Raw genomic sequence first — 24,801 nt, 5'->3', positions numbered from 1 at the left:
AATGCCAACAAAGCGTGCTTTGGGAGCTGAAAAAAAGTATGCGAGGAGGAACGAAATAGTTGAGATTGAATACAAAGGGAAAATAGAGATGCAGAAGAAATCAATTATTCATTTGAGGAACATTAGAGAGCTCTTCACTTGTAGAATACCGAGCAAGCCTGGCTATGAGAGCCATTTTCTATCTGCCCTTCCTAGATTAGACGCCGAAGAAACAAAGATTACAGTAGATATCACAGCACAGGAAATTGAAATGGCCATAGAAGACCTCAACGCTGGAAAATCGCCAGGACCCTACGGCTTAACTGCAGTTTTTTACAAAGCCTTCTGCTCGCAGATAGCCATCGTATAGAGCATGTTTTTAAGGAGGCGTATCAAGCAGGGCGTCCGCCACCGTCTTTTAAAAGGGCGTTCACAGTCTTGATACCAAAAAGCGATGACACGAATAAACAAAATCACAGGCTACAGACCAATTACACTGGCAAACGTAGATTATAAAATTTTAATGAAGATATTTGCTCGGAGACTACAAGAGGTTATTGGTGATTTAGTAGGACCACATCAGACCTGCGGGATAAGAGGGAGGTCGATAGTTACTAATATACATGTGGCGCGTAGCATACTTGAAATGTGTGACGCAGATTTTAGGAAAGTCGCTATGTTACAAATTGATTTAGAAAAGCATTTGACAGAGTATGTCACGATCTCCTGTTTACAATTCTTGATTATGTAGGTGTTGGATCATTGATAACAGAGGGAGTTAAAATGGCATATAATATATTGTACAACTAACCTCATTATCAACCATGAGCTAACTGAAAGGACAGAAGTGCGTTGCTCTGTGCGTCAGGGGTGCCCCCTGTCACCTCTTTTGTTCGCGATATATTGCCACGGGGATGTGAGTAGCAAAAGGGATAGGAAAATTATATTTACACGATATATACAAAGACAGAACGGCTGCAGCAAGATGGCCAGAACAACAACACGAGCGCTGCCCCGAATCGTCGTCCTCACCGCCTTTTTGGCGCATTCTTCATGCTCGGCATAGCGCGTAACATAGAACCCCCGCCGTCGAGAGCGCCGTCTCGGCGCTAAGGAGCAGTAGGATCTTGTCCTGCAACATAAGGCTTAAGGCGGGAGACGTGCACGATATCAGTGGTGGACGCGGTAGATGGGGGACTGTCCAATGGAGTGATCTCGTACGTGACGTCGGTGACCTGCGTAGGACCTTGTAAGGCCCGGAGTATCGGGGAAAGAAGCTTTGAAGACAAGCCAACGTGGCGGCAAGGCGTCCAGAGGAGACCAAAGAGCCCGGAGAATAATTAAACGACTCTGTGATGGCTATCGTAGCGGGCCTTCTGGGACGCTGGGAGGCAGAAAGACGGATCCCTGGCAATCTGCGAGCCGTTGCAGCCCGAGAAGCTGCATCGCGGGCGTAGTCGGTAACAGGGCGCACAGGTGATGGTAAAAGCGTCTCGAAGGGCAATGTGGATGGCGGCCAAACAAGAGGGTAAAGGGGGAAAAGCCAGCGGTGTCATAGCGTGACGAGTTGTAGGCGAATGTCACATAAGGCAAGGTGCTGTCCCAATCACGGTGGTCTGAGGAACGTACATGGAGAGCATTGTGGTCAGCGTGCGGTTGAGGCGCTCAGTAAGCCCATTGGTTGCGGGTGGTAGGCAGTGGTTAGCTTGTGACGGATGGAACACGAACGAAGAATGTCGTCGACGACTTTGGACAGAAAGGAGCGACCACGGTCGGTCAGCAGCTGTCGAGGAGCGCCGTGGTGAAGAATAACGTCGTAAAGTAGGAATTCCGCAACGTCAGTGGCACAGCTTGTCGGTAGTGCCCGCGTGATAGCGTATCGTGTCGCGTAGTCCGTAGCGACGGCAATCCACTTGTTCCCAGTCAGAGATGTTGGGAATGGCCCGATGAGATCAAGGCCGACGCGGTAGAACGGGACACCGGGAATGTCGATGGGCTGAAGAGGACCAGCTGGCGACAAGGATGGATGCTTGTGGCGCTGACAAGACTCGCAAGAAGCAACGTATCGGCGCACAGAGCGGTGGAGGCCTGGCCAGAAGAACCGACGCCGAACGCGATCGTACGTGCGAGTTGCTCCGAGATGTCCAGCTGTTGGGGCATCATGAAGCTGTTCGAGGACAGTGGAACGAAGTGTTTCGGGAACAACTAGTAGAAGCTCTGGGCCATCGGAGCTGGTGTGCGTATGTATAAGATGCCGTCACGAAGCACGAATAATTGTAGGGACGGGGCACAGTCATGAGAGTGTAGACGGTGGATAATTGACCGCAAATTGGCATCGCTGAGCTGTTCGCTGCGTATGTCGGATAAAGCGGATATCGCGAAGACACAGGCGTCCGAATCGTGCGCTGACAAGTCGGGAGGGTCCACTGGATGACGGGATAGGCAGTCCGCATCCTGGTGCAGTCTGCCAGACTTGTAAGTGACGTCAAAGCTGTATTCTTGCAGTTTCAGCGCCCAGCGACCAAGTCGTCCAGTCGGATCCTTGAGGGAAGACAACCAGCAAAGCGCATGGTGGTCGGTGATGACCGAAAAGGTGCGGCCAAACAAGTATGGTCGAAACTTGCCGACAGCCCAAACTAGTGCGAGGCACTCGCGTTCCGTGATCGAAAATTTGCACTCTGAAGAGGAAAGAAGGCGACTGGCATAGGCGATGACGCGATCGCGACCTTGTTGCTGCTGGGCGAGAACAGCGCCGATGCCATGTCCACAGGCGTCGGTGCGAAGTTCAGTGGGGGCTGACGGGTCAAAATGGGCCAAGATGGGTGGTGACGTAAGTAACGTCGTGAGCGTTGTGAAACGCAGTGGCCTGTTCAGGACCCCAAGAAAATGGCGTTTCCTTCTTCAAGAGTTCCGTGAGTGGGCGGGCAACGTCGGCGAAGTTCTTGACAAAACGTCGAAAATAGGAGCACAAGCCTACAAGCTCCGGACGTCTTTAGTGGAACGTGGTATAGGGAAGTCTTTCACAACACGAATTTTTTCTGGGTCAGGTTGCACGCCTTCAGCCCTCACAAGGTGGCCAAGCACAGTGATTTCGCGGCGGCCAAAACGGCATTGGTATAGTTGAGCTGAAGGCCTGCTCGCCTGAAAACTTCAAGAACTGCCGACAATCGGCTAAGGTGACTGTCAAATGTCGGTGAGAACACGATGACATCGTCAAGGTAACACAGGCAAGTTGACCATTTGTATCCACGGAGGAGGGAGTCCATCATCCTTTCAAATGTGGCTGGGGCATTACACAGTCCAAAGGGCATTACCTTAAACTGGTAAAGTCCATCAGGCGTAACATATGCGGTTTTTTCACGGTCTTGATCATCGACGGAGATCTGCCAGTAGCCTGACCTCAGGTCGATAGAAGAGAAGTATGCAGAGCCGTGTAGACAGTCGAGAGCGTCATCGATCCGCGGCAAAGGGTAGACGTCCTTGCGCGTTACCTTGTTTAGGTGCCGGTAGTCGACGCAGAAGCGCCAGCTGCCATCTTTCTTCTTCACCAGGACGACTGGTGATGCCCATGGACTACATGAAGGCTCAATGACGTCCTTGATGAGCATCTTGTCGACTTCACGCTGTATCACTTCTCGCTCGGCATGGGACACGCGATAGGGACGTCGTCTGATTGGGCTGGCGTCCCCAGTATTGATCTTGTGAGTGACCACAGATGTCTGCCCCAAAGGACGGTCATTGAAGTCAAAGATGTCGTGGTAGGACTTCAATACGCGCCGCATATCGGCTGTCTGTGCAGGAAGGAGGTCAGACGCAATCATCTTGTCAATATTACCGTCGTCGAGATTGTGCGAGAAAGAGGAAGGGGCAGAGGATAAAGAAGCGTCGGTGACGAATGCAGAAACGGCACACTCATCGATAGAAGCAATGTGGCCTAGAGTGATGCCGCTTGGGATGAGTTGCGTGCACCAGCTAAAGTTCAGTATGGGTAGAGACGTGTGATTATCTGCGACTCTGATAAGGGTGTGAGGAAGAGCGACGTTTTTGGCGAATAAGACGTCAACGATCGGGGTCAAAATGTAATCGCCATCGGGAATGGGCGAACAAGACCGCAAGTTCACATACATAACGGCTTGAGGAGGTAGCCGAACGTAATCCACTGAGCACAAGCGCGGCTGGCGTGTAGTAGGAGCGTCATGGTAGCACGGTAGGTCTAGCTGAAGCAAGCCGGTTCCACAGTCAATAAGGGCAGAATGGGCAGACAGAAAATCCATACCGAGAATGAGGTCATGGGAGCATTTCTCGAGCACGGCAAGGAGTACGCTTGTGGATCGGTCGGCAACACTTATTCGCGCGGAGCACATCCCTAGCACGGGAAACGTTCCGCCATCGGCGACATGAATGAGCGGTACTGTGGGTGGTGTTAGGACCTTCTTAAGGCGGCGACGACGCTCCGAATTCATAACTGATATCTGAGCCCCAGTGTACACTAGAGCGACAGCATGTGCGTCATCCAGTTTAACGTCTATCAGGTTTCGTCTGGTCTGCAGTATGGTCAGAGGATTTGGCAGGCGGGTCGTCGATGCAGCATCACCTCTGGGAGCTGCATCGTCTAGTTTTCCCGAGGGAGTCGTGCAATCGGCGACGTAGGGCGGCGGAATTGGGGCGAGCGAGACGATTGGCGACGCGACAACGGCGAACGGGACTGGTGACCATGTGGGGATGGCGAACGACGATACGGCATGGGGCATTCGTCTTCAGCGGTGGTTTGGGGATGCTCGTGGTAGGGCTGAAATCGGCCATGATCCATGTCGGGGTGACGGTTGTTTCCATAGGGAGCCTGATACCAATGCCACCGGCTGTTACAATGGCGGGCCACGTGTCCAATACGACGGCAGTTAAAGCAAATTGGACGGTCATCAGCAGTCCTCCATTCGGCTGGGTTGCGAGTACGGAAAGGCGGCCTTTGACCTTGGGCGTGCGAAAGTGAGGGACGGTGGTCGATCGGCTGCGAAGGAGCTGCGGCGCACACAGAGTCCAGGCCAGCATTGGAGAGCTCCCGATGAACGATAGCTTGGACTAGTGGCACCATCTGGGAACTATGATCACAAGTACGGCCGCACGTAGAAGCAGGAGACGCAGCATCAAGTTCACGTCGGATGATCTTCTTCAGGTGTTCCACGGTGAGCGGCGCCGACGGCTCAGGTACGTCTTCGCAGGACCACGTTGCTGCCGTGTTCGAAAGTCGAGCGAAGTTATTGGCAATGCGTCGACTTTTGGCGGCCTCAAAGCGCTTGCACTCTTGGATGATGGCATCGATGGTGTCGCAGTCCTTGCAGATTAGCAGGTTGAAGGCATCATCTGCTATGCCTTTTAACACGTGGCCTACTTTCTCAGACTCCGTCATGCTGTCGTCGGCTTTGCGGCAAAGGGCAAGCACGTCCTGTATATAAGTCAGCTATGACTCTGTCGCTGTCTGCGCACGAGATGCCAGCTCCTTCTTTGCTGCTGCCTTTCTCCCTGTGGACTTGCCGAACAGGGAACGCATCTTTTCCTTGCATGCATCGCAGCTCCCAATTTCCTCTTCATTATTCTGAAACCACACCTTCGCGGTTCCCTCGAGATAAATAGTATGTTGGCCAACATGATCGTCTCATCCCAGCGATTATTCTTACTTGCACGCTCGTACAGGGATAGCCAGTCCTCGATGTCGACGTTGTCAGTCCCGCAGAATGTGCCTGGGTTCTTTAGCTGAGCCAGGACGACCGTTGTCGTTTGTGCCGCCTCGGTGGGCGCAGACACCTCTTCCGCCATCGTGGATAAAGCCAAGCGTCGGCCGCTGCGGAGCTCCGTTGTACCGTGTGGGTACCCCGCACCTCCCACCAAAATGCCACGGGGATGTGAGTAGCAAAAGGGATAGGAAAATTATATTTACACGATATATACTAAGAGAGACGGCTGCAGGCAAGATGGCAGAACAACAACATGAGCGCTGCCCCGATCGTCGTCTTCACCGCCTTTTTGGCGCATTATTCCATGCTCGGCATAGCGCGTAACAATATCTAGAGGCTCTATGTAAAAAATTATTGATAGTCCGGATGTGCGTGGTTTCAGCCTAGAAGGATGTGAAGTGCGTTTATTAGCTTACGCTGATGATGTCGTTGTTTTCTGCACTGATAAGGAGAGTGTTCGAACTTCTATGAAAATTATGCGTGAGTTTTGTGACATGACAGGTAGTAATATAAACCTGAATAAGTGTGTCGGTTTGTGGCATGGCCAGTGGCAGACAACGCCAAGTGTTTTTGAAGGTATGCAGTGGACGCTCACACCTGGGATTTACCTTGGTGTACCGTTAGGCACTCATCGAGACACCAAAGATTTGTGGAATGGAAAGGTGCAGGAATTGAAAGCTCAAACTGACAAGTGGGCCGGGCTTGACCTCTCAATATTTGCACGTGCTGCAATTTGCAGAATCTTCTTAGTGAGCAAGCTGTGGTATCTCATGGAAGTCCTGAGCTGTTCCCGATTAAATTTTAAGAAATTTCATAGAGCATTCGCTGTGTTTGTGTGGCAGTCAGAATATGAAAGAACAAGCAGAAACAACTGGTTTCGTAAGTTAGGTCAGGGAGGCTTGTCATTACCAAACTTATTCTTAAAGCAACTGGTTTCTAGATTCTTGTTCTTGCGAGACACGACAAATCCGTTCTTGCGAACGGTTATTCAAGTCCGATTGAGCAATGCTTCACCTAACTTTGTTGTCTCGATGAGGGAGGGTGGGTGTTACGCAACGAGTGAATTTCTACTTGAAGTGGTCGTGGCATTTAGATTTTTAAACCACAACTTTTCTACTCAATATTTGGCTACTGTAACACGTAAGCGGATAAGCGCTGATTTAATAGACATTATGTTGCCAGAACCATTGTATCGATTATTGTACCGTGAAGGCCAAGGGAAAGATGTGCTAAAACGAGTGAAACGAATGATGGTTCCAGGGGGAGTGAAAACGTTCTTTTTTAAACTACATACTAATACCTTGCCTGTAAAAACATGGCTAGAAGAAAAAGGGGAGTATTTACCATGGGGTACTAACTGTTTACTTAGCAAGAAACCGGAATCTATAGAACACGTGTTTCTAGATTTTTGGAGTGTGGTCTTCTTCTGGGACATTATGCAAAGAACTATTAAAAGAATTACCGTTAACACCTCATGGTATTCGGTACTTAACTACAGGGCAAGACAGTATACCTTATGATACGTTCTTTCTCCTCGGCCTTCACAGCATCTGGAGAAACCGCATGGCTGTAAGGAATTGTGACATTAATCCGAGAACAGTAAACTCTTACTTTACTGAAAATGTGAGTAAACTTCGTGAAGTGTTTAAGAAATTAGGTTTTGACGATGAACTGTTGAACTTGATGGATGCTCTTGTCAAAATGAAAGTTCTGTAATGTCGACCGCATGTTAAACATCAGCGGCGGGAAAATGAATATTGTCAGCTGATACAGTAGTTTGTATTATTGTGTTTGCCGAATGTCCGGAAATAAAGAAAAAAAAAGTCGGGGGCATAGCTCAGTGGTAGAGCATTTGACTGCAGATCGAGAGGTCCCCGGTTAAAACCCGGGTTCCCCCTTTATCATTTTTTTATTTGCAATATTTTTGTGTCTGAAGCTCAGAGGAACGCGCCTTCTCTGCATCTCAGTTGTCGGGGACATAGCTCAGTACATTCTGCTTCCGGCTTCCGAGCTTAACGGATCGCGGAATCATGGGCTCCAGTGGAGCGGCTAATGCGGCTGTCAGCCGCGGCAACAGGCTTTTGACTGAGAATGATAAGGGCTACCAGATTATTTTGCCACGACTATCAACAGGACGCATCGTATCAAATACGGTGTTTTTGCACGGCGACGCTCGTGTTCGCCCATTCCGTGTAGAAGATTTTCGGGATGCGCTTCAAGCTGTTGGTATGCTCTCGGGTGTTGTCGCCCTTGGAGCGTACCAAATCAACCATGTGTGGGCGGTGACGATGAACACAGGCGAAGCTTCCAAAAAGCTGGCTGCTGTAAAAGAGATGCAAGTGAAGGGGCGTCGCTGCCTGGTCATCGACCCAAAGGAACAACAGGTGAAGCTGCGTCTCCACTGGCTTCTGCATGGAGTGGAAGACGAGGACGTGAAGACGGCACTGGCTTCCTTCGGCAAGGTGACCGAGGTAAACCGCGAGCGCTGGCGAGTGGATGGTGTCTCCGACAAGGGCTTGACGACTCGAGCAGTGCTACTCCAGCTGAAGACTGGGATGAAGGTCGACGACTTGCCCCACCAGATCCGCGTCGCCGGGAACTCGCACTTGTGGTCGCCACGGGTCGGCCTATGCAGTGTCTGGGCTGTAAGGGTTCTGGCCACGTCAGACGAGAATGTAAGGTTCCTCGTTGCTCCCGGTGCAGGCTTTTCGGCCACGTCGACGCGGACTGTGTACGCTCTTACGCTGCAGTCACGGGTTCGGCGGAGAGCGAGCCCTTGACATCAGAACACATGATAGACGTCATCGAGGCGGAGGACACGGCCAAGGGAACCGGAAGTGGCAACGCGGCGGCAGAAGTGAGCGGGACGACCACCCCGACGAACAGAGGACGGGATGATGTCCCTCCCACCGAGGAGCCAGCAGCAACTCTCGGGACCGTGACGGAGACCCCGGCAGAAAACGAGAGCCCCCAGCAGGCTACTGACGCTATGCAGGCAGCGGAAGACAGCACGACCCCCACCAACGCCCGCGTCGAAGGCGTCTCGGCATCGGTCAAGAGGTCCCTGCAGCAGGACGAGAAAGTCGACGGAAAGGCCGGCGGTGACTCGGAGGCTCCGCCTGCTAACACGTTGTCCGGAAGGCGCTCGACCATCAAGCCTAAGCCGAACCTGGAGGCCGACCATAGGCCCGCCGCGAAGCCGACCCCAGACGAACTTGACCTACGGCCACCGGATGGCCACGGAGGCGTCTAGCGGACTGCTAGACGTTAAGGTGAGCACCATGCTCCGGGCCTTCTCCCCTCCTTTTTGTAACAGTAATGGCTTCCAACCCGTCGCTTAGCCTCGGCACGCTAAACGTTCGAGGTCTGGCCGCCAAAAGGAAGCAGAGTCAGGTGTACCGACTGCTAGTGGACCAAGACATCGACGTTTTAGGCGTGCAAGAAACCAAGGTAGACGGCGAGGAGCAGACCGGGAGCATGGTGCAACGGTTCGCCTATATGTACTATACGATTGTGAGCCACGCCTTAGGGACGTCGGCTGGGTGTGTATTGTTCGTGAAGAAGCTCCCAGGGCTTGTCATAGAGAGTTACTTTTCATGTACTTCTGGCCGACTAGTCGTTCGTGACTTCAGCTATTGTGATGTCCAATGGCGCGTGCTGTGCGTTTATGCGCCTAATACGGTGGAAGAGAGGGCAAATTTCTTTGATAACCTAAGGCAACACTTCTCGGCAAACAAAATAATAGCCTGCTTGGGTGATTTCAATTGCGTATTGAATTCCCTGGATAGGTCTACGCGACGGGTTGTTCATGACAAAAGCAGTGACATCCTGGCGCAGATTATGAGCGAATTTGAACTAGAAGACATCGCTGAGTGTTTTCGTGGTGTCCGAGACGTGAGGTACACTCACTTTCAGGGTGCAAGTCACGCACGATTGGACCGTATGTATCTATCATACGATTTAGTAGATAAATGCCAGAGTTACGCAGTGACTGCAATATCGTTTTCTGACCACTGCCGGGTAAAATGCAGGGTGGGTCATAAGAAAGATAGAAAGGAATTTGTCTGGGAATTGTGGAAAATGAACGCTCAGCTTCTACGTGATGACACGTTTAACGAATTGGTAGTGACTGCTCTGAATAGTTTTGGAACAGACAGTTGTATCAAGTTAGGCGAGGAATGGGAGTTGCTGAAGCAAAGTATTAAAATGAAGGCTATCGAAAGGAGTAGTGTACTGCCATATGAAGAAAAGGCAAGAGAACAGGCTTTGAAAACACTTTTGGAAAAATTAGCGACGCTCGAATGCATGCAGCCGGGTGCTTATCAAGAAGATATGCGCTCTGTTAAGAAAAATCTCGAGGCGTTCGACGAAGAGCGCTATCGGGGTGCGCTCGTGCGCGCGAGAGTAGAAAGACTAGCGTGCGGGGAAATGCCTACGAAAAGAGCGCTGGGACTAGAAAAAAAGCACTCCAGACGCAAGCAGGTTGAGGCCATCGAACACGACGGGGTGGTAGTAACCGATAACAATAACATAGGGAGAGCTTTTTTTTGACCATTTTGAAAATCTATTCGCATTCAGGCCCGTCAATATGCAAGGTTTCAAACACTTATTTTTGGATCGAATGCCGCAACTGTCCAGTGAAGGTAAGGAGACGTTGGAACGGCCAACAACAGAAGTTGAAGTGATGAAGGCTATCGAAGACCTGAACCCTGGTAAATCACCAGGTCCAGACGGTGTTTGTGTCGCTTGGTACAAAACATTCACTGACCAACTAGCCCCTAGACTAACTGCAGTTTTCAATGAAGCATACGAACTGAAAATGCTTCCACCATCCTTTGGCCAGTGCAGTGCCCGTGCCCGTGCGGTGTTTTGCTTGTGCCCATGTACCGAGCCATGTACAATGGAGGCCCAGGTTTAGACGTTTTGAACAGGGTGAGAAAGATGCCAGTGCAACCAGCCACAAAATCATTCTTCTTTAAATTACATACCGGGACTTTACACGTTAAAACATTTCTGGAACAACGTAAGTTCTACCTGCCATGGGGAACCAACTGCTTTATTTGTAAAAAACCAGAAAACATAGATCATGTCTTCATCCACTGTTGGGAGGGGGTCTATTTCTGGGGCGTGTTGCAAAGGGTTTTAAAAAAGGAACAGCCAATAGATCCCCAGGGAATCAGGTTTTGCCAGTAGATAACGACGAATGATTCCCGTATGATTTAATCACGCTTACGGGCCTCCACTGTCTTTGGCACTCGAGAATGGCAAGGTACCACTGTGACCCTGATGCCCGACTGGCGCGTGTATACTTCCGTGAATGTATGCAGCGGTATGTAGAACTGTTGAAGTCACAACAGACGGTTCCCGAGTTGTGGTCCCGGTCGAACCCCTGGCAACACTCAAGGAATTTTAATAGACAACGCCATGCCGCTGTAGCGGACGGCAACATATGTATATATTGCTGTGTTTGTATAGTGTCCATGGAATTTTGTGTGGTTATATGTCGAGGACTGGCAATAAAGAAAAAAAGGGGCATAGCTCAGTGGTAGAGCATTCGACTGCAGATCGTGAGGTCCCTGGTTCAAACCCGGGTGCCCCTTTGATCATTTTTTTATTAGCAATATTTTTGTGTGTGAAGCTCAGAGGAACGCGCCATCTCTGCATCTCAGCCCCTAGGGCAAGCACCTCCGGCAGCAGTCCTGTTGGGCCGAGAGCGTCCCGAAAATCCTCAGCTCTGTAGGGTCTGGCTCGCACGTCACCGTGCAAAAACACGGTGTTCAGCACCACGCGTCCTTTTGGCAGGGGAGGCAAAATAATCTGATAGCCTGTGTCGTCTTCGCAGTTCACCCTGTTTCCGCGGCCAACTAGGGCCGCTGTCGCCGCTCCATTGGAGCCCATGACTCTGCTGACCGCTGAGCTCGGCTGCCGGAAGCAGAATGTACTGAGCTATGCCCCCGACAACTGAGATGCTGCGAAGGCGCGATCCTATGAGCTTCAGACACAAAAATATTGCAAATAAAAAATGTTGAAGGGGGCACCCGGGTTTGTACCGGGGACCTCTCGATCTGCAGTCGAATGCTCTACCACTGAGCTATGCCCCCGACAAATGAGATACAGAGAAGGCGCGTTCCTATTAGCTTCAGACACAAAAATATTGCAAATAAAAAATGATAAAGGGGCCACCCGGGTTTGAACCGGGGTCCTCTCGGTCTGCAGTCGAATGCTCTACCACTGAGCTATGCCTTTTTTTTCTTTATTGCCATCTTCAACGTAGAAATCAAGGGTTGCAAATGATAAAACGTGCCAGCCACACCTTGGCCAACACAGCACTAAAATCGTTTCAGCAACACCAGTTCATCCAGTACAGACATCCATTGTGGTAGATCAGGCAGTACTTTGTACGCGTCTCTCACGTAAACAACACTCTCAATGAAGTGTTCTCGCACCGAAATCACAACGATGTCTGCATGTTCAAACTGCATGGGAGTTTTCCACATAGCGTGGAGGCCCAGGACCATAATGAGGTCGTACGGTACTTCCTCTGAGGTATCCACTGGCAAAAAGCAAATTCCATAGGGGTCCAGGGGTAACTGTTTCTTCAGTGTTCTCTGCAGAACGTCCCAGTGAAAGATGGGATCCCAGCAATCTAGGAAAACGTGCTCTATTGTTTCTGGTTTTGTTTACATAGAAAGCAGTTGTTCTAGGGGATGAAAATACCCTTGCTATGAAGCCAGGTCTTAACGAAGTGCGTTTGTATGTAATTTGAAAAAGAAACATTTAGTTGATGGCCGTACTGGCATTTTCTTGACTCTTTTTAGAACGTCCTGTCCGGGGCCTCCACGGTGTGGCGAACGGTACAAAGGTACAGGGAGCATCGTGTCCACAAGATCTCTGTACAGTTTTTTCTTTGTAACGGTGGACAGATACAGCTGTGAAAAACGCACATTCAACATCCTATACGACAGAACCACTTCGCGCAAGTACCGAGTCACGGTACCCGGCATGTTCTGAGCCGACGAAACAACAAATCCCGGAAGAAGTCTACCCAGCCGTACTTGTATTACTGCTCGAAGAAAGAGATCATTTTGATCCCGCAAGAACACAAAGCGTCACACAATTTGTCGTAAAAACAAGTGAACCAGACCAAGCCCACCTTTCTTGACCGGGAGAAACAAATTTGTTCGACTCGTCCTCTCCCAGGTGGAGGCCCAAATGAAAGTTGCGAAAATGCAATGAATTTTTGTACGCTTACCCGCGCAGCACACAACACATTCATAACATACTATATCTTAGAAACTAAAAAAAAAGTTGCAAACAGTGGTTCTAGAAAACATTGACAATTGCTTTCCTCTCCAACCGTCAGCCTTTTCCTTTGCTCTCGAAACTTGGTCGAGCCAGTACGCTTCGGGCTCACGGTAACTTCCGAGAGGCACCCCCAGATACTGTGTTGGTAACCTTGAACAATTCAATCGAGAAAAGGTCTCCGGCGTGTCTTCCCAACTCCGATGCCAGAAGCCATAACTTTTATCCCAGTTTATCTGGGCTCCAGCTGAATCGCAGAACTTTTCAACTACAGTAGTTGCCTCTTTTATGCTGGCTTTATTTGTGCAGGAAATCGCGATGTCGTCTGCATACGCCAATATTTTAACGTGTGCTTCCTGTAGCCGATAGCCTGCTATGCGTTCTTTGTTTTTAATGGCCAAACAGAGTGGCTCAAGATAAGCAGCAAACAGAAGGGGCGAAAACAGGCATCCTTGACGCACTGACGAGAGCACACGAAAGCTATCGGTGAGCTCCCATTAACAATGATTCGCGTTGAGCAGTCTTTGTACGCCATCGTGACGCCTTTCGTTATGACAGTGCCAACGTTCGTATGTTAAGGTATGCATAGTAGCTCCTTGTGCGAGACGAGGTCGAAGGCTTTTGCCAAATCGATCTGCATCATCGCGACGTAATCACCAATCGCATCGCAACACTCTAGCACACTTCGAACCACGTGTACATTTGTTGTAATACTGCTGCCTTTATTGCCACAAGTCTGGTGCGGCCCTGCCAATGTTCTGATAACACTTTGCAGTTGTTTTGCTAAAACTTTCGTGAATATTTTGTAGTCAACGTTGGCTAGAATTATCGGGCGATCAGAGCAAGGCAACCAGCGTTTCCTTTCATCATCACTCTTCGGGATTAGTACGATATGCGATGTTGTGAAAGACAAGGGCAATCTTTTTCGTTCGTACGCTTCGCTAATAACTAGTTGGAGGACATGAGCCAGCGCAGACTTAAAAGTTTTATAGAAAGTGGCCCTTAAGTCATCAGGCCCAGATGCTTTACCGGGGGCCGACTCGTCTATTGCGCACTCTATCTCACTCAGGGTAGTGGGATGTTCAAGCCGTGTCTTAACTTCTTCATCTAGCTTTGGCATCAATGAAAGGAATTCCATCTGGTAGCCATCTTTAGGTTCACGTGGTTGACTCAAGAAGGCTTTGAAGTGATCGGCGATCCCTTGCTTGATGTTTTGGTGGGACGTGATATCATTGCCTTTAGTTAGCTGGCGGATTTCCTTCCGACACGCGTACCTTTTCTCGTCTGAGAGGGCTCGTTTTGTTGGCGCTTCTCCAGCCCACAGCTTCTCAGACCTTGATCGCACAACGGCTGCTTTGTACTTCTCAGAGTCTAGCCTTTCAAGTTAGGTTTTCATTTCCTTTATTTCGTTAACATACACACCAGGCTGGACACTTTCCATGCCGATGAAAAATTGCAGTTGCTGGCGAAGGTTTGTTTCTGCCTTTATCAGGTTATGCCGAAAGACACTGCTTCTTTCAATAGCCATTGTCTTAACTTTCTGTTTAATTTCTTCCCATTTAATGGCGAATCTTGCTAGATGGACTGAAATCAGGCTTTCTAGTTCCTTCGCAACAGCATCAACGAAACCATCGTCATCCAACAACTGCGCGTTCAATTTCCAGAGGTCCCAGTTAAAGGTGTGTGTGATCTGTCTTTTCCCAAAGGTGGCAGTTACCAAGCAGTGATCGCTATATGCAATGGGTTGCACATCATGTTCACTACACAAGGGCACCAATTCGGCTGACACATATAATCTATCTAGCCGAGCGTGGCTATCACACTGGAAGTGGGTAAACTGCGAGTGAATACCGCTGGCGAAGACACTACCGATATCTTCCAAGCCATAATCGCGCACCACCGCATTTATCAGTTCAGCACTCTTATCGCGAAGGTGTGAACATCTTGCACGATCGTCAGCAGTGCATACACAGTTAAAATCCCCCAGCACTATTACCACCTTGTGACAGTTTACATACGCTTCAAGACGCTCAAAGAAGGATCGTCGGTCTATTTCACTATTCGGTGCGTAGACACAAATGACACGAAAATCCTTTTCGCAAAACAAAAATCAGTCACTAAAAGGCGCCCTGTTTCACACGAAAACACTGACTGCACACAAATTCCAAAGTTTCTTCGAATGAATATAGCGCAACCACATGATCCACCAACTGCATGAGAAACACAAACGTCAAAGTGAGTGCGAAAATGGGACACCATTCTGTCGGTTAGCTCTTGGCTCTGTATTTTAGTTTCTTTAATTCCCACAAGATGCAAGTCGTTATTTAATAGTAGACGACTTAGCTGACATTGTTGCCTTCTTGCGCTGAGCCCTCGTACATTTAACGTGGCTACACGTAGCGCTCCTTCAATATTAGCCGCCGTGACTACACGGTAGAATGGTGCGCATCAATTACCCAAGGGCGCGTGTTCATAATGACGCGCCGACAACCGCGTCGAGTGCCAAAAAAGGAAACACAACTTGACCTCTCTAAGAAACACTCAAATGCAACTTGAGCCCCCGTTCCTGACACGTATCTAAAAAAGGATAGTGCTCAGGATGACGGCCATTGCACTCACCAACCCCCCAACCCGCCTAAGCTACAGACAGTACAAAATTACGGAGGCGTTTTACCCGCCTGCTGTGGATCGTCCGTAATGTTCGGCCGCAGCTTCAGGGTTGGTCTCCTCATACCTGGCGTTTTGGGCGGTGGCTCGTTTCCGCCTGTAGCGTAGCCAGGCTATTGGCTTGGTCGTGCGGTCGTTTCCCTGCCTGGGCGGTGACCATGAACAACGCCGACGCCACGAAACGGCTGCTGGACGTCAAGGAGCTCAAGGTAAAGGGGCGGCTCTGCATCGTGGTTGACCCCCAAGACCAGCAGGTACGGCTGCGTCTTCATTGGCTAATACATGGTGTGGCTGATGAAGATGTTACAACGGCGCTGGCGGCCTTTGGAAAGGTCGTTCAGTTCACCCGAGAGCGATGGAGGCTACAAGGAATCAGCGACAAGGGGACGACTACCCGGTCCGTGTTGCTCAAGCTCTAGAGCGGCGTGAAGCTGGAAGACATCCCACACCAAATCAGGGTCGCTGGTGAACTGGCGCTTGTTGTCGTGCCTGGCCGCCCAATGCAGTGCTTGCGCTGCCAAGGCTCTGGTCATGTACGTCGGGAGTGCAAGGTCCCTCGGTGCTCGCAATGCCGCAGGTTTGGTCACTCGGAAGACCAGTGCATACGTACGTACGCTTCTGCGACCGGGCCGGCCGAGGGCGACGACGCCGCGCAGCTGGTGATGGATGCGGTCGAGGCCGAGGAAGCGGCAAAAGGGGCAGGAGACCAGGCAACCCTAAGTGTGGCAGAAGGTGGGCTTGCACCTGCTGTCGAGGAGGGGGCCCTAGTGGTTAACAAGGATACCGAAGGAGCTGTAAAAGATACAGCCGACAAGACCAAGGAAGAAATCACAAGCAGCTCAGCAGAAGCAAGCGTGTCAATGGAGACAGGGGAAGACCTGTCGGCAAGGAATGACGCAACGTGCAGCAACGTTGGAGCCTCGGCAAAACGGCCTCTTGAACAGGCTGCAGACAACGCAGCGTACCAAGGAAGTAGCGAGGACGGGCCGCCGTCGAAGACTTCTGGGACATCTGGGGGCAGGCGCAGCAGCTACAAGCCACGTCCCAACATCATCACCGCAGAAAAAAAGACTGAGAACAAGCCACCATCGCTCTCCAGTGGTACCGGTCCACCGGGTGGCTCTGGAGGTGTCTGGCGGAGTGCTAGACGCTAAAGGTAAGCACCATGCTCCGGGCCAATTTTTTCACTAGACAGCCATGGCTCCCAACCCGGCGCTTAGACTGGCTACGCTAAACGTTCGAGGTCTGGCCGCCAAGCGAAAGCAAAGCCAAGTGTGTAAGCTGCTGGTGGACCATGACCTTGACGTTTTAGCAGTGCAAGAGACAAAAGTGGATGGTGACGAGGAGACCCGGAGCATGATGCAGTGGTTTACGTCGCGGTATTACGCAATAGTGAGCCACGCCATAGGGGCGTCAGCTGGTTGTGTACTGTTCATTAAGAAGTTGCCGGGTCTCGCAGTGCAAGGCTTCTTTTCTTGTCCATCTGGCAGATTAGTTTTGTGCAATTTTGTTTTCAGTGGACTGGAATGGTGTGTTGTGTGCATTTATGCTCCTAATGCGTTAGAAGAACGGGCGCAATTTTTTGTCAAGTTAAAGGAGTATATGGCTGTTGATAAACATATGGTATTATTAGGTGATTTTAATTGTGTTCTGAGTGCCCGAGATAGGTCAAATAAAGGTCAAAAAAGCGATAGAAGTAGGGATATCTTGGCCGAGATAATTATTGAATGCGAATTAGAGGACGTGGCTGACTGCATGATAGGGACGTGAGATGTGCGTTTCACGCACTTTCAAGGGAACAGCCATGCGCGATTAGATCGCATTTACGTGTCGCTTGCAGCAATACCGATGTGCAACAGTTAGTGTCTGTCCCATTTCCTTCACTGACCATTGCTTGGTTAAATCTGATATAGGAAGAAAGACAAAAGGTTGCAGCTTCTCTTGGGACCTGTGGAAAATGAATTCGAAACTGACCACTGATGAAAGTTTCGTGGCAGCAGTGTTGGAATGCATCGCAAAAACTCTTCTTAACGGAGAGGGTAAACTTGCAGAACGATGGGAAGAGTTTAAACAACAGATTAAAATAAAAGCCATTGATCGTACCGTCACACTAAATCATGACGCAAAAAAGAAAGAAAGAACTGAGAACAACCTTGGGGGGAAATGTTGACAGAACTGGAGTGCCAAGAGCCGGGAGCATTCAAAAGTGATATACGGAATATCAAACAGTAACTTGAACTGCATGACGAGGAACGTTATCGCGGCGCGATTGTTCGCGCAAGAGCCGAGTCCTTTGCTGTGGGGGAGACACCCACAAAACGGGCGCTTGGACTGGAAAAGGCGCACGCACGGCGCAATCAGATTGACGTGATCGAAGCGGGCGGTCTCGAAGTTACAGGTACCGATAGCATAGCACGTGTGTTCTTTCAGCACTATGAGAATCTATTTGCACATAGGCAGCTAGACCTGGAACGCTTTAAAACGATTTTTTTAGCACGCATGCCTCAACTGAGTGATGAAACGAAAGCTGCATTAGAAGCGCCGATAACTGTTTTTGAAGTGGAACGCGCGATTGATAATTTGAATCCCGGCAAGTCACCTGGCCCTGATGGGCTTTGCGCTGCGTGGTACAAGCGGTTTAAAAAATAATTGTCAGAAGTACTCGTAGCACTTTTTAATGAAGCGTACGATGGTAAAGTTTTACCACCGTCGTTCAGTGAATCCCACACGGTGCTGATTCCGAAGACAGAGGACGAGGACAAGCTGAAGCAAGTAACATCATATAGACCAACAGCACTCACAAATGTGGACTACAAGATTTTAATGAAAGTTCTAGCAGCTAGGCTTCAGTCAGTAATTAAAGACATAGTTGGTCCGCACCAAACGTGTGGAATTAAGGGTCGCACTATAGCTACAAATGTTCATAAGATGCGGTCCGTTCTTGAGTGTTGTGATTCCCTTGAAGCTAGTGTGGCCGTACTCCAGTTGGATCTGGAGAAGGCATTTGATTGTGTAGCGCATGTTGTTTTGTTTGCCATATTAGAACACATTAATGTCGGGTCCATCATCATGGACGGTGTAGCTCTGGCGTATCGGAATTGCTCTACCAGACTAATTATTAACAAGGCATTGGGGGCCCCCATCAAAATCCAGCGTTCCGTTCGCCAGGGCTGCCCCATCAGTCCACTTTTGTTCTGCATTTACATTGAAACGTTATGTCTGTCAGTACTTGAAAATAATGCTATTAACGGTTTTCGTTTACAATCGTCAGAGGTGAAATTGCTCGCATATGCAGATGATGTTGCAGTGTGTTTTATCGATTATGAAAGCATCGAAGAGTCCATTAGAGCTGTCAAAGTTTTCAGCGACGTTACAGGAAGTCGGGTAAACTGGGGAAAGTGCCTGGGATTTTGGCACGGAGTGTGGCCATCGACCCCGGACATTTTTGCCAACGTCGTGTGGCAGAAAATGCCTGTGAAGTACCTGGGTGTGCCACCTGAGTCCTACAAGAATAATAATGACTACTGGCAGCAACAAGCAGATCTCTTACGTGAAAAGGCGAATGCTTGGAGGGCTAATTATCTCTCCATGTTTGCGAGGGCTACCGTGTGTAACACGTTTTTTGTGGCCAAACTGTGGTATGTGATGCAAGTTATGTATTGTTCTAGGGTAAATGTTCAGAAATTGCATAGGGTTTTTGCGATCTTTGTGTGGGGATCTACCTGGGAAAGGTGCAGTCGCACAAATTTGTTTCGGAGAGTAAAGTGTGGGGGGCTTGGACTGGCACATCACTTTCTGAAACAGTTAGTGAACAGGTTTTTCTTTTTTCGCGAGGTAAGCGACCCATTCCTACAAACTGTGTGCCAGGCAAGATTAGGGCGACTGTTACCCGACTATGTTATAAGCACCCATGTCTTGAGTGGTTCGGTACGAGGTTACCTTAAGGAAGTAGTAGCAAGTGTGCGATTTCTATGCGTTCGTTTTTCTAATGATTATTTGTATTCTGTTACAAAGAGAAAGATGTATAAAGACATATGTGACATAGTGTTGCCGATTCCCTTGTACAGAGCCATATACAGTGCAGGTCAAGGACAGAACGTCCTGAAAAGAGTTAAAAGAATGCAAGTAGCGCCAAGCGTGAAATCTTTCTTTTTCAAACTGCATACCGGGACGCTTCCAGTAAGAACTTTCCTTGAGGAGCGTGGATTTTATATGCCCTGGGGTTCTCACTGTATTATTTGCAAACAACCGGAAACCATCGATCACGTTTTTCTTCACTGTTGGGAGGGTTTTTTTTGGGATGTGCTGCAGCGGACAATGAAAAAAGAATTCGCGCTAGATACGCGCGGCATCAGGTACCTTGCAATAGACAACGAAGAAGGAGTACCTTTTGATCTGATTTTGTTGACTGGCCTGCACAGTATATGGCGCTCACGAATGTCTGGCTTCTACTGTGAACCAGATAGAAGACCGGCAAGGCTGTACTTTCGGGAGAGCAATGCTCGTTTAATAGAAGTGGAAAAAACAAAAGAATGCGTTTCCCCCTGGATTGCCAGCGTGGAACCCTTGGCTACACAAAAAGAATTTTAAATGACATCGCCGGTCACCACGTGACCGACGGCATCATGTGCATTACGATAACAACCTTTCTTCTAACCTTGTTTTGACGTCTCATTTGTGATGTGTGCTACGTTTTGTGTTGTTGAAAAACCGGCAATAAAGAAAAAAAAAAGGGCATAGCTCAGTGGTAGAGCATTCGACTGCAGATCGAGAGGTCCCCGGTTCAAACCCGTGTGCCCCCTTGATCAATTTTTTTATTTGCAATATTTTTGTGTCTGAAGCTCATAGGAACGCGCCTTCGCTGCATCTCAGTTGTCGGGGGCATAGCTCAGTGGTAGAGCATTCGACTGCAGATCGAGAGGTCCTCGGTTCAAACCCGGGTGCCCCCTTCATTTTTTTATTTGCAATATTTTTGTGTCTGAAGCTCATAGGAACGCGCCTTCGCTGCATCTCTGTTGTCGGGGGCATAGCTCAGTGGTACAGCATTCGACTGCAGATTGAGAGGTCCCCGGTTCAAACCCGGGTGGCCCTTTGATCAGTTTTTTATTTGCAATATTTTTTGTGTCTGAAGCTAATAGGCACGCGCCTTCTCTGCATCTCAGTTGTCGGGGGCATAGCTCAGTGGTAGAGCATTCGACTGCTGATCGAGAGATCCCAGGTTCAAACACCGGTGCCCCCTTCATCATTTTTTTTATTTGCAATATTTTTGTGTCTCAAGCTAATAGGTACGCGCCTTCTCGGCATCTCAGTTGTCGGGGGCATAGCTCAGTCATTCTGCTTCCGGCCACCGAGCGTGACGGTTCGTGGGATCATGGCCTCTTCAAGGGCAGCGACAGCGGTCACTTTTGGCCGCGGTAACAGGACCAATGACAACGATAACGAATACCCGTTTATTCTGCCTCAACTGCCCCAAGGACGAGTGACGATTAATACCGTGTTTTTGCACGGTGATGTGCGTGCCAGACCCTACAAGGTGGAGGATTTCAGGGACGCCCTGCTGCCGACAGGCTTGATGCCTGAGGTGCTATGCATAGGGGCGTACCAGATTAACCACGTCTGGGCGGTAACCTTCAAGGATGCGACCGCCACAAAACGACTGGTGGCACTGAAGGAACTGCAGGTGAAGGGACGACGGTGCGTCATCGTCGACCCGCAGGACCAGCAGGTGAAGCTTAGGCTGCACTGGCTACTGTACGGCGTGGCCGACGAGGACATCCGGACGGCGTTCGCGGCTTTCGGGAAGGTGGAGGAGGTAAGCCGGGAGAGGTGGCGCGTCCAAGGCATGGGGGACAAGAGGTCAACCACCAGGACCGTGCTGCTCAAGCTCAAGAGCGGTCTCAAAGTAGAATACCTTCCTCATCAGGTCCGCGTCGGCGGAGAGCTCGCTTTGGTGGTCGTTCCCGGGCGGCCTATGCAGTGCTTGCGCTGCCAGGGCACTGGGCACGTCCGGCGAGAGTGTAAGGTGCCGCGCTGCTCCCGTTGCAGACGTTTTGGGCACGTCGAAGCCGACTGCGTGAAGATCTACGCTACAGCTACAGGCCCAGCAGTGAGTGAAGCGGCAGCCGAACAGCTGATGGACGCAGTCGAGGCTGAAGACGCCGCTAAGGGAGCCGGAGACCATGTGCCGCCAGCGAAGACAAGTACCGTGACAGTGCCGGAGGGCGCTGAAGCCAAGGTGGTCGAAGCTGCTGAGCAAGTGACTGGGCCGGCACGGGTCGACACGGAAGCTGTCCTTGCAAATGAAGGTGCAAGTGAAGGCGAAAGCGATGACGATGAATCAGAAATGGAACAGAGCGAGGCTGCCAACGACGGGGATCGGGCTGCTAGTCTCGGTGCAACCTTCAAGCGCCCCCGAGACGACGCCGGAGACCAGGACAACGCAGCATCCAGCACCGGGGACGGGCCGCCGACGAAAGCGCCTCTTGGGAGGCGTGCGGGTTTCAAACCCAAACCGAATGTTCCGCCCGAAAGAAGGCCTGGGGACAAAGCGCAGCACACCATCAACAACGCCGGGAAGCCGGGCGGCTCCGGAGGCGGCTAGCCGAAGGCTAGTCGTGAAAGGTAAGCACCATGCTCCGGGCCTACCTCATTCTTTAGTACAGCATGGCTCCTGAACCAACACTGAGTATTGCCACACTAAACGTGAGAGGCTTGGCGGCTAGCCGTAGGCAAAATCAAGTCCTACGGTTGGTCACTGACCACGACATAGATGTTTTAGCTGTCCAGGAGACCAAGGTAGACGGGGAGGAGGAGACCGGGAGCATGGTGCGGCGTTTCACGACTAGATATTATGCGGTCGTGAGCCACGCGGTAGGGACGTCCGCCGGATGCGTCCTGTTTGTTAAGAAGTTGCCAAACCTTGTAGTACAAAGTGTGTTTTCGTGTCAATCCGGAAGGATCGTATTTTGCGATTTTGTTTTTTGTGAAGTTCAATTTCGAGTTATATGCATATATGCGCCAAATGGTGTAGAAGAGCGTGCTTTATTTTTTTCGAAACTTTTTCAGTTTATTAGCAGTGAAAAGTGCATGCTTTTATTAGGGGATTTCAACTGTGTTTTGAGTGCTCGAGATAGATCCAATAATGCTGGTATCCGCGATAAAAGCAGTCATATATTGTCTAGGCTGATTAGCGAAAGTGAACTAGACGATGTATGTGAGAGACTTGAGGGGGAGCGGGAAGTGATGTTTACGCGATTTCAAGGCAGTAGCCATGCGCGGTTAGACCGCTTGTACATGTCACAGGACATGATTCCAAAGTGCCACAGTTATTATGTTGCACCTGTGTCGTTCTCAGATCACTGCTTGGTGATGTGTACCATAGGAATGAAGAAGAAGAGTCAATCTTTTAACTGGGACCAATGGAAAATGAATGCCTTACTACTAAAAGACGCGCCATTTGTAGACGCAATTCATGAGGCTGTTATGGAAGTAAGCGATGAATGTATTGAAACAATAGCAGAGAAATGGGAAGGGTTCAAACAGAAGGTAAAAATGAAAGCAATAGAAAGATCGAGCTGCTTAAAGTTTGAGAGGGAAATGAAAGAACGAGATTTACGAAATATACTTAATCAGCTGATAGCGCTGGAGTGCGAAGAGCCAGGGGCGTGTAAGCAAGATATGCGAACCATCAAAGAAAAAATCGAACAGTTGGACAAAGAACGCTATCAAGGGGCGATTGTGCGTGCAAGAGCAAACGCATTAGTCGCGGGGGAGACGCCCACCAAAAGGGCGCTTGGACTTGAAAAAGCTCATGGTCGACGTAATCATGTCGATAAGATCTCGTGGAATGGTACACTCGATCGTCGACGATAATAAGAGCATAGGCCGAGCGTTTTTAGAGTATTACCAGTCACTGTTTGCATATCAAGAAGCCAATGTAGATGAGTTCAAAAGGGTCTTTCTCAGTCGCATGCCGCGATTAAGTGACGACACGAAGGACCTATTAGAAGGCAGTATAAGAGAACACGAAGTCGAAAAAGCAATACATGATTTGAACAATGGCAAATCACCCGGACCTGATGGTCTGAGCGCGTGTTTTTATAAAGCCTTCAAGAAAGAACTGTCGCCCCTGTTAACAGAACTGTTTAACGCTGCGTATGTGAACAAAGCTTTGTCGCCTTCTTTTGGTAAAGCGCATACCATCTTGATACCTAAGAGTGACAAAGCAGAGAAACTTAGGCTCGTGACATCTTATAGGCCGATATCTTTAACCAATGTCGACTATAAGATTTTCATGAAGGTTTTGGCAGCCAGACTTTAAAGCGTCATCAAAGAAATAGTTGCAGACCACCAAACGTGTGGGATCAAAGGGAGGTCAATTTTTTCGAATATTCACACGATGCGGTGCGTGCTCGAGTGCTGTGACATCACTTACGACGGCGTCGCAGTGCTCCAGCTTGACCTCGAGAAAGCGTTTGACTGTGTGTCTCATGATATTTTGTTTGCCATTCTGGAACACGTTAATTTGGGTGCCATTATCACTGAGGGAGTGGCGTTGGCGTATCAGAACTGCACAACACGCTTAATTGTGAATAAATCATTGGGGGCCCCCATTAACGTCATGCGTTCTGTGCGTCAAGGCTGCCCCCTCAGTCCTCTTTTGTTTGCTATTTACATAGAAACGATGTGTTTGGCGATAATAGAGAGTGCTCATATACGCGGTTATAGCTTGGCAGCCACAGAAGTCAAGCTCCTGGCATATGCAGATGATATCGCCGTGTGTTGTACAAACAGAGAAAGTGTAACGGAAACAATACGCGTTGCGAAACAGTTTTGTGATGTGACGGGCAGTAAAGTGAACTGGGGTAAATCCCTCGGTTTGTGGCACGGAGAGTCGTCTTCGGCCCCAGACAACTTTGCTAATGTGAGCTGGGTGAAAACCCCTACCAAGTATCTGGGTGTTCCCTTGGACAGTTACAAACACAGCGAGGAATACTGGACGAACCAAATAAAAGAAACAAGAGAGAAAGCAGACAGGTGGAAAGGCATCAACCTGTCCATTTTTGCAAAGGCAACTGTATGCAATATGTTTTTCATTACGAAGTTGTGGTACGTCATGCAG

The 24,801-nt window shown here is 49.7% G+C and overlaps 8 non-coding genes across 8 annotated transcripts; 6 read left to right on the top strand and 2 right to left on the bottom strand.

Moving 5' to 3' along the window:
* Window positions 1-7,537: 7,537 nt before the first annotated feature.
* Window positions 7,538-7,609, top strand: Trnac-gca (transfer RNA cysteine (anticodon GCA)). The gene has a single exon. It is a non-coding gene; the product is annotated as a tRNA-Cys (tRNA).
* A 3,630-nt stretch (window positions 7,610-11,239) lies between these two features.
* Window positions 11,240-11,311, top strand: Trnac-gca (transfer RNA cysteine (anticodon GCA)). Its single transcript has one exon. It is a non-coding gene; the product is annotated as a tRNA-Cys (tRNA).
* A 429-nt stretch (window positions 11,312-11,740) lies between these two features.
* Window positions 11,741-11,812, bottom strand: Trnac-gca (transfer RNA cysteine (anticodon GCA)). Its single transcript has one exon. It is a non-coding gene; the product is annotated as a tRNA-Cys (tRNA).
* A 73-nt stretch (window positions 11,813-11,885) lies between these two features.
* On the bottom strand, window positions 11,886-11,955 carry Trnac-gca (transfer RNA cysteine (anticodon GCA)). The gene has a single exon. It is a non-coding gene; the product is annotated as a tRNA-Cys (tRNA).
* Window positions 11,956-20,410: 8,455 nt separating this feature from the next.
* On the top strand, window positions 20,411-20,484 carry Trnac-gca (transfer RNA cysteine (anticodon GCA)). The gene has a single exon. It is a non-coding gene; the product is annotated as a tRNA-Cys (tRNA).
* A 73-nt stretch (window positions 20,485-20,557) lies between these two features.
* Trnac-gca (transfer RNA cysteine (anticodon GCA)) lies at window positions 20,558-20,629 on the top strand. The gene has a single exon. It is a non-coding gene; the product is annotated as a tRNA-Cys (tRNA).
* Window positions 20,630-20,700: 71 nt separating this feature from the next.
* On the top strand, window positions 20,701-20,772 carry Trnac-gca (transfer RNA cysteine (anticodon GCA)). The gene has a single exon. It is a non-coding gene; the product is annotated as a tRNA-Cys (tRNA).
* A 75-nt stretch (window positions 20,773-20,847) lies between these two features.
* Trnas-gcu (transfer RNA serine (anticodon GCU)) lies at window positions 20,848-20,919 on the top strand. Its single transcript has one exon. It is a non-coding gene; the product is annotated as a tRNA-Ser (tRNA).
* Window positions 20,920-24,801: the final 3,882 nt, after the last annotated feature.

The sequence above is a fragment of the Dermacentor silvarum genome, chromosome 1 (assembly GCF_013339745.2).
Source record: "Dermacentor silvarum isolate Dsil-2018 chromosome 1, BIME_Dsil_1.4, whole genome shotgun sequence".
NCBI lineage: Eukaryota > Metazoa > Arthropoda > Arachnida > Ixodida > Ixodidae > Dermacentor > Dermacentor silvarum.
The sequence above is the reverse complement of the archived record's forward strand: the minus strand, read 5'-3'. Positions and strand labels throughout refer to the sequence as shown.